Source organism: Solea solea, chromosome 11 (assembly GCF_958295425.1).
Source record: "Solea solea chromosome 11, fSolSol10.1, whole genome shotgun sequence".
Lineage (NCBI taxonomy): Eukaryota > Metazoa > Chordata > Actinopteri > Pleuronectiformes > Soleidae > Solea > Solea solea.
In genome coordinates this window covers 22,730,298-22,739,043 of record NC_081144.1, presented here as the reverse complement: position 1 = coordinate 22,739,043, position 8,746 = coordinate 22,730,298, and positions in this window count along the sequence as shown.

Genomic DNA, 8,746 nt, shown 5'->3' with positions numbered 1-8,746 from the left:
TTTTGTTTCTGCACAGATCTACTTCAAGTATGAACCTACACGCAGACACCATTTCCTGTTTGTGATTTCAAAATAAAAGCATAGCTCGAGACTTTTGATGGCTCAACAAAACCAGGTATGTTGAAGTGCATTTTTAGTCTGAACTGAAAGATAAAACTCACACTGCAGGACTGAAGGACCCGAAGGACCAGAGAAAATACGAGAACTACTGCATTTATTCTTATTCTACTTTATTTCACAATCAAACTCGGATTTCCTCTTTTTTAATGTTTGAAACTTGACGCGCATGTGTTCCACTTTACGTCATCTGCGAAGGGCGGGGCTAGATTTAGCTGGACCTACTTGCATCCATGGGGCAGAGTGGTGACAGTGAAGTGAAGTCACGTGATTAATAATATTTGAATGGGGCTCACCCTGACCCAGGCCCCCCAAGGTACCAAAGCACAATTAAAGTGGGTACCACAGTCAATGAATTATCAACTAAATAAATAAACAAATAAATCATCATTTCTTGCCATGTGCCTTTTTTAAATAGAATAGAATAGAATAGAAATACTTTATTTATCCCCAAGGGGAAACTGTTTTAAAATAGCAGCAATACAATACAAAAAAGTATTATAAACATTATAAAATGTAAAATGTAATATGTGCAACAGTGGGAAAAAAATAGTGCAATAATAAAGGAATGGCATAAAGTTACAGTTTGTAGTATTTATGTGGCTATATTAGCAAAAATTGAGTGTACTATCCATACAACTGACACCAGTGTTTTATAATCACCATATTATAATTATTGTATTATGTTCATAGCCTTAGAATCAGGCAAGAGGTACTGTATGAGGAAAGGAGGAGGGCTGGCAGTGTTTGTGAATGATAGTTGGTGGGCACAACACTATTAAAGAGCAGCACTGTTGCAAGGACTTGGAACTGTTAGCGGTTAGCATGAGACCTAACTATCTGCCGCGGGAATTTTCACATATTATCACGAAGTCTGTACAGAGGGAGCTGAGAAATAAGATCAGGGTGGGCAAGGACAGCTACAGGAGGAAGATGTCAGTGGAGTCTGGAGAGGCCTGAAAACCATCTCTGGCCACAAGAAGCTGGACTCCCAGGCTGTAGGGGACCAGAGGTGGGCTAATGACCTGAACTTATTCTTCAATAGGTTTGATCAGCCTCCCACCCCTCCCCCGACCCAGCCAGCCCTGCTGCAACCCCTTTCATCTGAATCACCAGTACACTGCCCGACCTCCAGACCCCTCCGTACTGTTCTCAGCTCACCTCCCAAAAGCTCAACTCCTTTCATGCCACAACCCCCCTGCTCCAATCTGTCCTTCACCCCTTACCAGGTGAGAAAAGTGTTCAAGAAGATCAAGGCAAAGAAAGCTGCAGGTCCTGATGGCAGGTCGTTCCTTCCTGCAGACTGTACAACAAACGCTGCTCGCAGTAGACCACAGACCTCTTCCTTCCTTCTATGTGCAATACTGTAAATGAATGTATACAGTGAGACTGAGTATACTGAGAGACTGGTGGCAATATACATCCCCCTGGCTCCAACAACAACAGGAGCGAGGCACTGCAAGAACACCAGCACATCAGTGACCAGCAGACAGCCAACCCAGATGCCTTCCTCATCCTGGCTGGGGATTTCAACCACGCCAACCCCAAGAGCGTGTTTCCACAACTCCACGGACATATCAACTTCCCAACACGAGGAAACAATATCCTGGACAATGTCTACACCACACACAAAGGTGCCTACAAAGCTCATCCCCTCCCCCACCTTGGGGCCTCAGACCACAGTACAGTGGTCTGGCTAATGCCAGCATACAGGCCGCTGGTCAAAGTCAGCAAACCAGCTACAAGGCAGATTCGCATGTGGCCTGAAGGGTTTTCAGAGGCACTCCAGGACTGCTTCTCCACCACCAACTGGAGCATGTTCAGACAAGCAGCCACTTACAACAACATCACAGACCTCCAGGAGTACACAGAGACCGTTACTTCCTACATGTTGAAGTGCATGGACGATGTCATGGTCACCAGAACCATCTCCATTCGGGCCAACCAGAAGCCATGGCTGACAGGTGAAGTCTACAGGCTCTTGAGAGCTCGGAACGCTGCCTTCAAAGCAGGAGACGAGATGGGCCTGAGGACAGCCAGGGCCAACCTGTCACGAGGCATCAGGATGGCCAAGAGGGAGTACTCCAGGAGGATTGCTGACCGCTTCAACGACAGCAGAGACACCAGGAACCTGTGGCGAGGGATGCAGACCATCACAGACTATAAGCCCTCTCCGCAGACCTGCGACAGCTCCACCTCTCTGCTGAACCAGCTGAACGAGTTCTTGGCTCGCTTTGAGGCAGACAACAGCACCCCGGCACAGAAGACCCCACCACCTCCTGACGACCAGGTGTTGACGCTATCCCCAGATAGTGTGAGGCGATCCCTCAGAAGGACAAACCCATGGAAAGCCCAGGGTCCTGACAACATTCCTGGTCGTGTCCTGAGAGACTGTGCTGAGGAGCTCACAGATGTCTTCACCGACATCTTCAACTCCTCGCTGAGACAGGCTGTTGTCCCCACGTGCCTCAAACCCACCACCATCATCCCGGTCCCGAAGAAGTCGTCTCCCTCCAGCTACAGCGACTACCGTCCGATCGCACTCACTCCCATCCTCATGAAGTGCTTCGAGCGGCTAGTCATGCAGCACATCAAGTCTAACCATCCCCCCCACCCTGGACCCCTTCCAGTTTGCATATCGGTCAAACCGCTCGACCGATGATGCCATCTCCGCTGCCCTCCACTCAGCCCTCACCCACCTGGAGAATAAAGACGCCTACGTTAGAATGCTGTTCATTGTCTTCAGCTCAGCATTCAACACAATCATCCCCCAGCAGCTCATCCACAAACTGGACCAGCTGGGGCTCAACACCTCTCCGTGCAACTGGCTGCTGGACTTCCTGACGGGGAGACCACAGGCAGTTTCAGGTCGGCAGCAACACCTCCGGCACCATCACACTGAACACAGGGGCCCCCCAAGGATGTGTGCTGAGTCCCCTCCTCTTCACTCTGCTGACCCATGACTGCATTCCATCATTCAGCTCCAACCTCTTCATAAAGTTTGCAGACGACACAACTGTGGTGGGTCCCATCAACAACAGCGATGAGACAATCTACAGAAGTGAGGTGAACAGGCTGGCCACGTGGTGCAAAGACAATCTCCACCTGAATGTGGAGAAGACCAAGGAGATTATTGTGGACTTCAGGCGAGTGCACACCCAGCATACTCCACTAACCATCAACGGTGCTGCAGTGGAGAGGGTGAGCAGCACCAAGTTCCTGGGTGTGCACATCTCTGAAGATCTGTCCTGGAGCCACAATATTGCATCACTGGCCAAAAAAGGCCAGCAGCGCCTGTACTTCCACCGCAAACTGAGGAGAGCAGGAGCCCCGCCCCCCATAATGCACACCTTCTACAGAGGCACCATCGAGAGCATCCTGACAAGCTGCATCACCGTGTGGTACGGTGCCTGCACAGTGTCCTGCCGCAAGACCCTGCAGCGCATCGTGAGAGCAGCTGAGAGGATCATTGGTGTCTCTCTCCCCCCCTCCTAGACAATCAGGATTGCAGGTGACCCCTCCCATCCATCTCACAGCCTCTTCAGCCTGCTGCCGTCGGGGAGGACACTGCGCAGTCTCCGGGCCAGAACGAGCAGGCTAAAGGACAGCTTCTTCCACCAGGCTGTCAGGAGACTCAACTCCCTCCCTGCTCTACCATCACTCCCACCTCCACCACCAACACCATTCCCACACTCCCAAACTCAGGGACTGCACATTTCACTTTCCCTTGCTTATTTGCACTAAAACTGCACTACCTCACAATCTAATATAAGTCTTGTTGATTGTTTATTTCATGTCTTGTTGATTGGTTATTTATGTCTTGTTGATTGTTTATTTATGTTTTGTTGATTGTTTATTTTATGTCCTTTCTATTTATAGAAGTTTATTGTTTACTGCCTGTTTTGCACCGTGGGTCTGAGAGGACTGCAATTTCATCTGTGCTGTATGTCGTGCAAATAGTACATTTGACAAATAAAACTGACTTGACTTGACTTGATATACTGTACGTACAAGTGCAAAATGTACATTCTACATTCTATTTTAACTAATTTTTATAGTCTAAGTGTTAATATCTTTTTATCTGTGATGTGAACTCCCAGGGTTAGGGTTAACTCTGGGAGTTCACATCACAGACAACCTCAGCTGGACACTTCACACCACCTCCCTGGTGAAGAAAGCCCAGCAGCGCCTACACTTCCTGCGACGGATGAGAAGGGTGTCTCTCCCCCCTCCCATCCTCTCCACCTTCTACAGAGGGACCATCGAGAGCCTGCTGACCAGTGGCATCTCCGTCTGGTCTGGGAGTTGCAAGGCCTCCGACTGGAAGTCTCTGCAGAGGGTGGTGAGATCAGCGGAGAGGATCATTGGGACTCCACTCCCACCCATCCAGGACATTGCACACAAGCGCTGCCTTACAAGGGCTCACCAGATCCTCACCGACCACACCCACCCCCACCATGGACTGTTCTCCCTGCTGGCGTCTGGCAGGAGGTTCCGCAGCATCCGCTGCAGAACAAACAGACTAAAAACTTTCCGCTGGCCATCAGACTACTAAATTCCAAATAAGGAATTTGGAATTCGATCCACGATCTGTGCAATATTTAGCTGCTATCTGTTTTGCTGCTCACAGGTTTCATTCCTGTTTTTGTTGTTTTTTTGCACTACTTTATATATATTTATAATACAAAAACACTTATTTATTTCTTTACTAATCACAGTACACAATAATCTACCTCTTCAATGCTATGTGTTGGTTTTTTTATCTGCTTGCCAAGCAACGTAATTTCGTTGCCAGTTTTCACTGCTGTGTTCTCTGTGCAATGACAATAAAAGGAAGTCTAAGTCTAAGTCTAAGTCTCTTATATTGTAATTTTCTTTTTTGTTAATGCATGTTTATTATTTATTATATTTTCTTTACTGTCTTGCTGCTGTTACAATGTAAATGTCCCCACTGCGGCACAAATAAAGGACTATCTTATCTTTATAATAATATAGTGACAGAGGTGGACGTTGTGAGATGGAGAGAGATGGCGCTGATGGAAATTATTATGGGAATATTTAGAGCATGGACTCCATGGAGGATCATATTAATTGTGTTGCTGAAGAAACAAACACCAGCACCTGAATCTACATCTGCAAAGAAAAGTCCACACAATGCCAAAAAATGTGTGTTGCCTTTAACAAGTGGAATCACTGATGAGGGACAAACATTTAGTCGCATGTTTTCTGCTGAACAGGTAATTTCACATACTTGTGTAAATGTTATGTGTAGCTTGGTGGCTGTAACTGGAACACAGAGCAGTGTTTGTGGTCGTATTTATATTCCATTCTGACACAATAACATTACTGCTTTTGCAAGTGGGTCTTTGTTTATATGAGGGAGCAGACCCGGAGGATGAGGAGGGTTTGTTCTCTCTCTGTGCTCATGTGAGTGAGAACATCCTCCCTCATCTGAACATGACACGCGACGTCGTTTGCTCTTGTTTTGCACTAACGACTAGAACAAAGCCATCGTATTGTATAAGCTATACCTGGCAATAAACCCGATTCTGATTCAGGCCTTAAATCCACATCAGTCAGTCTGTGCCTTTTCAACAACATTGTGTTACATCGAAAACTGAAGCTTCCCCTTTGATCTGACGCGGCTCAAAACCATAATAACATTTTTACATTAATAAAAACGATGAATTCCAACATGACCATTAAAGATTTCCTTTCATTACAGTACACGGCTGCAATCTATGTCAAAATGTCATATAATATGTATAATACATTTATTAATGGAATGTGCAACTACAGCAATTGGCCACAAGATGATACTGTTGCTCATTTATTTGCTGTTCACTTTACTTACGGGCGAGCGCTCCAGAGCAGGTGCTCTGGTGTCATATCCAATAATATTATCACTGGTAGCTAAACACTTTTGGATGATGTCAGATTAAAGATAAAAGTCTATCTCTTGGAGTTTCTGTGTGTGTCTTCTTTCAGCGTATCAAATGCTCTACATCACTTTGTAAAAGCAGAACAACAGATAATCCAGCTATATTCAAACCAAGGCCAGAAACTCTTACTTTGAACACGTTATTCTGTATTCTAATGTAAGGAGTTTTCCTCTCAATCCTTCAAAATCGACTTAAACTCCCCCACAGAGATCAGTTCTTACAAATTCAGGTCACTCTGTGAGTTATTCCATGTGGAGGGAGAGCAGCATGTGTAAAAGCTCTTTCTCCACGTTCTGTTCTCACACTCTGTAGAATACTATTGGCATGTTTCCACCGGATCTACTCGCCTCGCCTCAGTGCGGTTAAAGTAGCTTTTCCACTAGCATAGTATCTGGTACCAGGTACTATTTTTAGTACCTGCTCTATGCGATGATTGGTCAGACTGCCGTCACAGGAAGAGACGTCTGACACAGAACTTAACAATCTTAAAAACATGGGTTAATCTCCAACAATTACCAGGGAAATCTCAATATTTTGAGAGCGAAGGCCATGTTGATTTTGGTTTGTACACATGTAGGCAGACAGATAAGGAGGAACTGGGCCGAGAATAGTTTTATTAATTTATAAAGATCGACCAGTGTGAAAGCCTGCATCATTTAGCACTGGTGCACAGAGTATAGAGGGATGTGTGCGATTTCCACAGCCAGGAATAAAGGGCAAAGCACAATGGTGCAGAGAGTCTAACTTATTTAGATCCCGCATTCATAAACATCAAAGAGAAATTGAATAGAACATAATTTGACCTTCAGCTAGGAGAGGTTTTCAACATGTGTTCTGAAGGACAGCTTCTGAGCAATGGTGATACCCAAATACTTGTTTATTTTTTTTTTTACACTAACCGGCAGTCAAGCGTGTGCACTGCACGCAAATATGAGCTCAATGGGCCTAAATGTTTGTTGTTATGGAACTGTTTGGTATCTGGGTGACTGATGTGAGTTCACTTCTGTTTCTGGACCTCATCAACTTATGGCCAAACGAACAAAGTGCTCGTCTATAAACAGTCCACCATTAACATTAAAGTCATTAGACCGTGCTGCGGGATTGACCTTAAAATGAGTTTAAAAAGCTATACAAGTGGGTGGTATAAAGTAATGCGTCTGTTTACATAAGCCATACCAGACTTTCCTACATCCAAACATCTATAGACCTGCTGGTGAGCTTTGCTTACTTTCATCTGAGCACTGTGAAAACATGTTTGTCCCAAAAAAGGAACTTTCCAGGGGAAACTATCTAAAAAAACACGTTTGAGGTTTGAGAATTCGGTCAATTCACAGAGGGAGAATGTACATTTTAAATGTGGTATGAGTGAGTATAATTAACTTTTAGCCACTGCCATTAATGGCTTCTCTCCAGCCTGCAAAACATGAGGACTGTGGTGAGGAATGCATTTTAGTGAAAGGAAACAAAAAGGGAAAGCACGTCGGTGCCGCAATCAACTCCTCATTCCTCACCTTTTTTTCCCCAAGACTTCTTTTTGCACAGAGGATACATTAATCCTGCTCCTTTGTACAAAATGATCAAATACAATCTTAATGGAACCTGACGTGAAGTGAAATATTTTGATAAACACCCGTGTCTGTTTTCCTTTTTGCAAATGCACTTTCATTTAAGAACATGGCCTGGTAATGAAAACAGTCTGCAGGGTAAACACTGCTCCGTGTTTATGCAGACACCAGACTCTGCACATGTTGTCTGAATGCATTGTGTCTTGCTCGTGGAACAAGAAGGTAAACACATCCTAAGACACATTAGGAGAGTATTGAGATGGACATAATTTATTGACTTTAGGAAAAAGAAAGAAAGAAAGAAAGAAAGAAAGCAAAAACAAAAGGATCGTTCTTTTCTCACATCTGTTTAAATGCCCACAGCACCATCAGTGATGTCACAGTAAAGCAAAATAGGCAAAAGGAGCACATTGTGCACACCATAATAGCACTGTATGGTACAAATATACAGTATTCAATAACACTGTGAAACCAGTAAAACACTCTACCCATAGACCAATATGGGAGCCATAGCTGGTCCATGGGGGATTTTTTTTGTGCAAAATTTTCCCAACCTTCGCTAGAAAGTTAAACGTTAAATACGTTCCAAATAGCATGCCTGGAATTTTGACATTAGGTGTTACAGTTGGGTGACGTGATAGTTTGCCATCTTTACAAAGTATAGAAAGCTTGGGGAACACTGCCTCTGCCCTATTACACATTCATACGCAGCACACGGTTTGAGTGGGATTTGTTCCGGTACCAGAGCACATCTGTGACATCTGTGACACGTGAATTACAGGTTACCTCACGTTATATAGCCATTGTTCCAACAATTAAATAAATTTCAATACTTAAAACCAACACTGATGAAGACCAGAACAGATTTGGGAAGAAATGGAAAACGTCTTCAAATGACAACCTGTTTGTCACTGATTACAGCTGCTAACAGCTGAGGAGAATCCCTTTGCATCAAAACATCTCAAGGAGCATGCACCGCGAACACTACTACACACTGTGGCTTCACTGAAGCTTCAACTGCTTATTTCCCTGCACCACAGTCCATTGATATAACACAGGAGCTGTTAATCCACTGCTGCCTCCATTATTTAGTTTCCGTTGTGTTATTCAGCCACTTTGGTC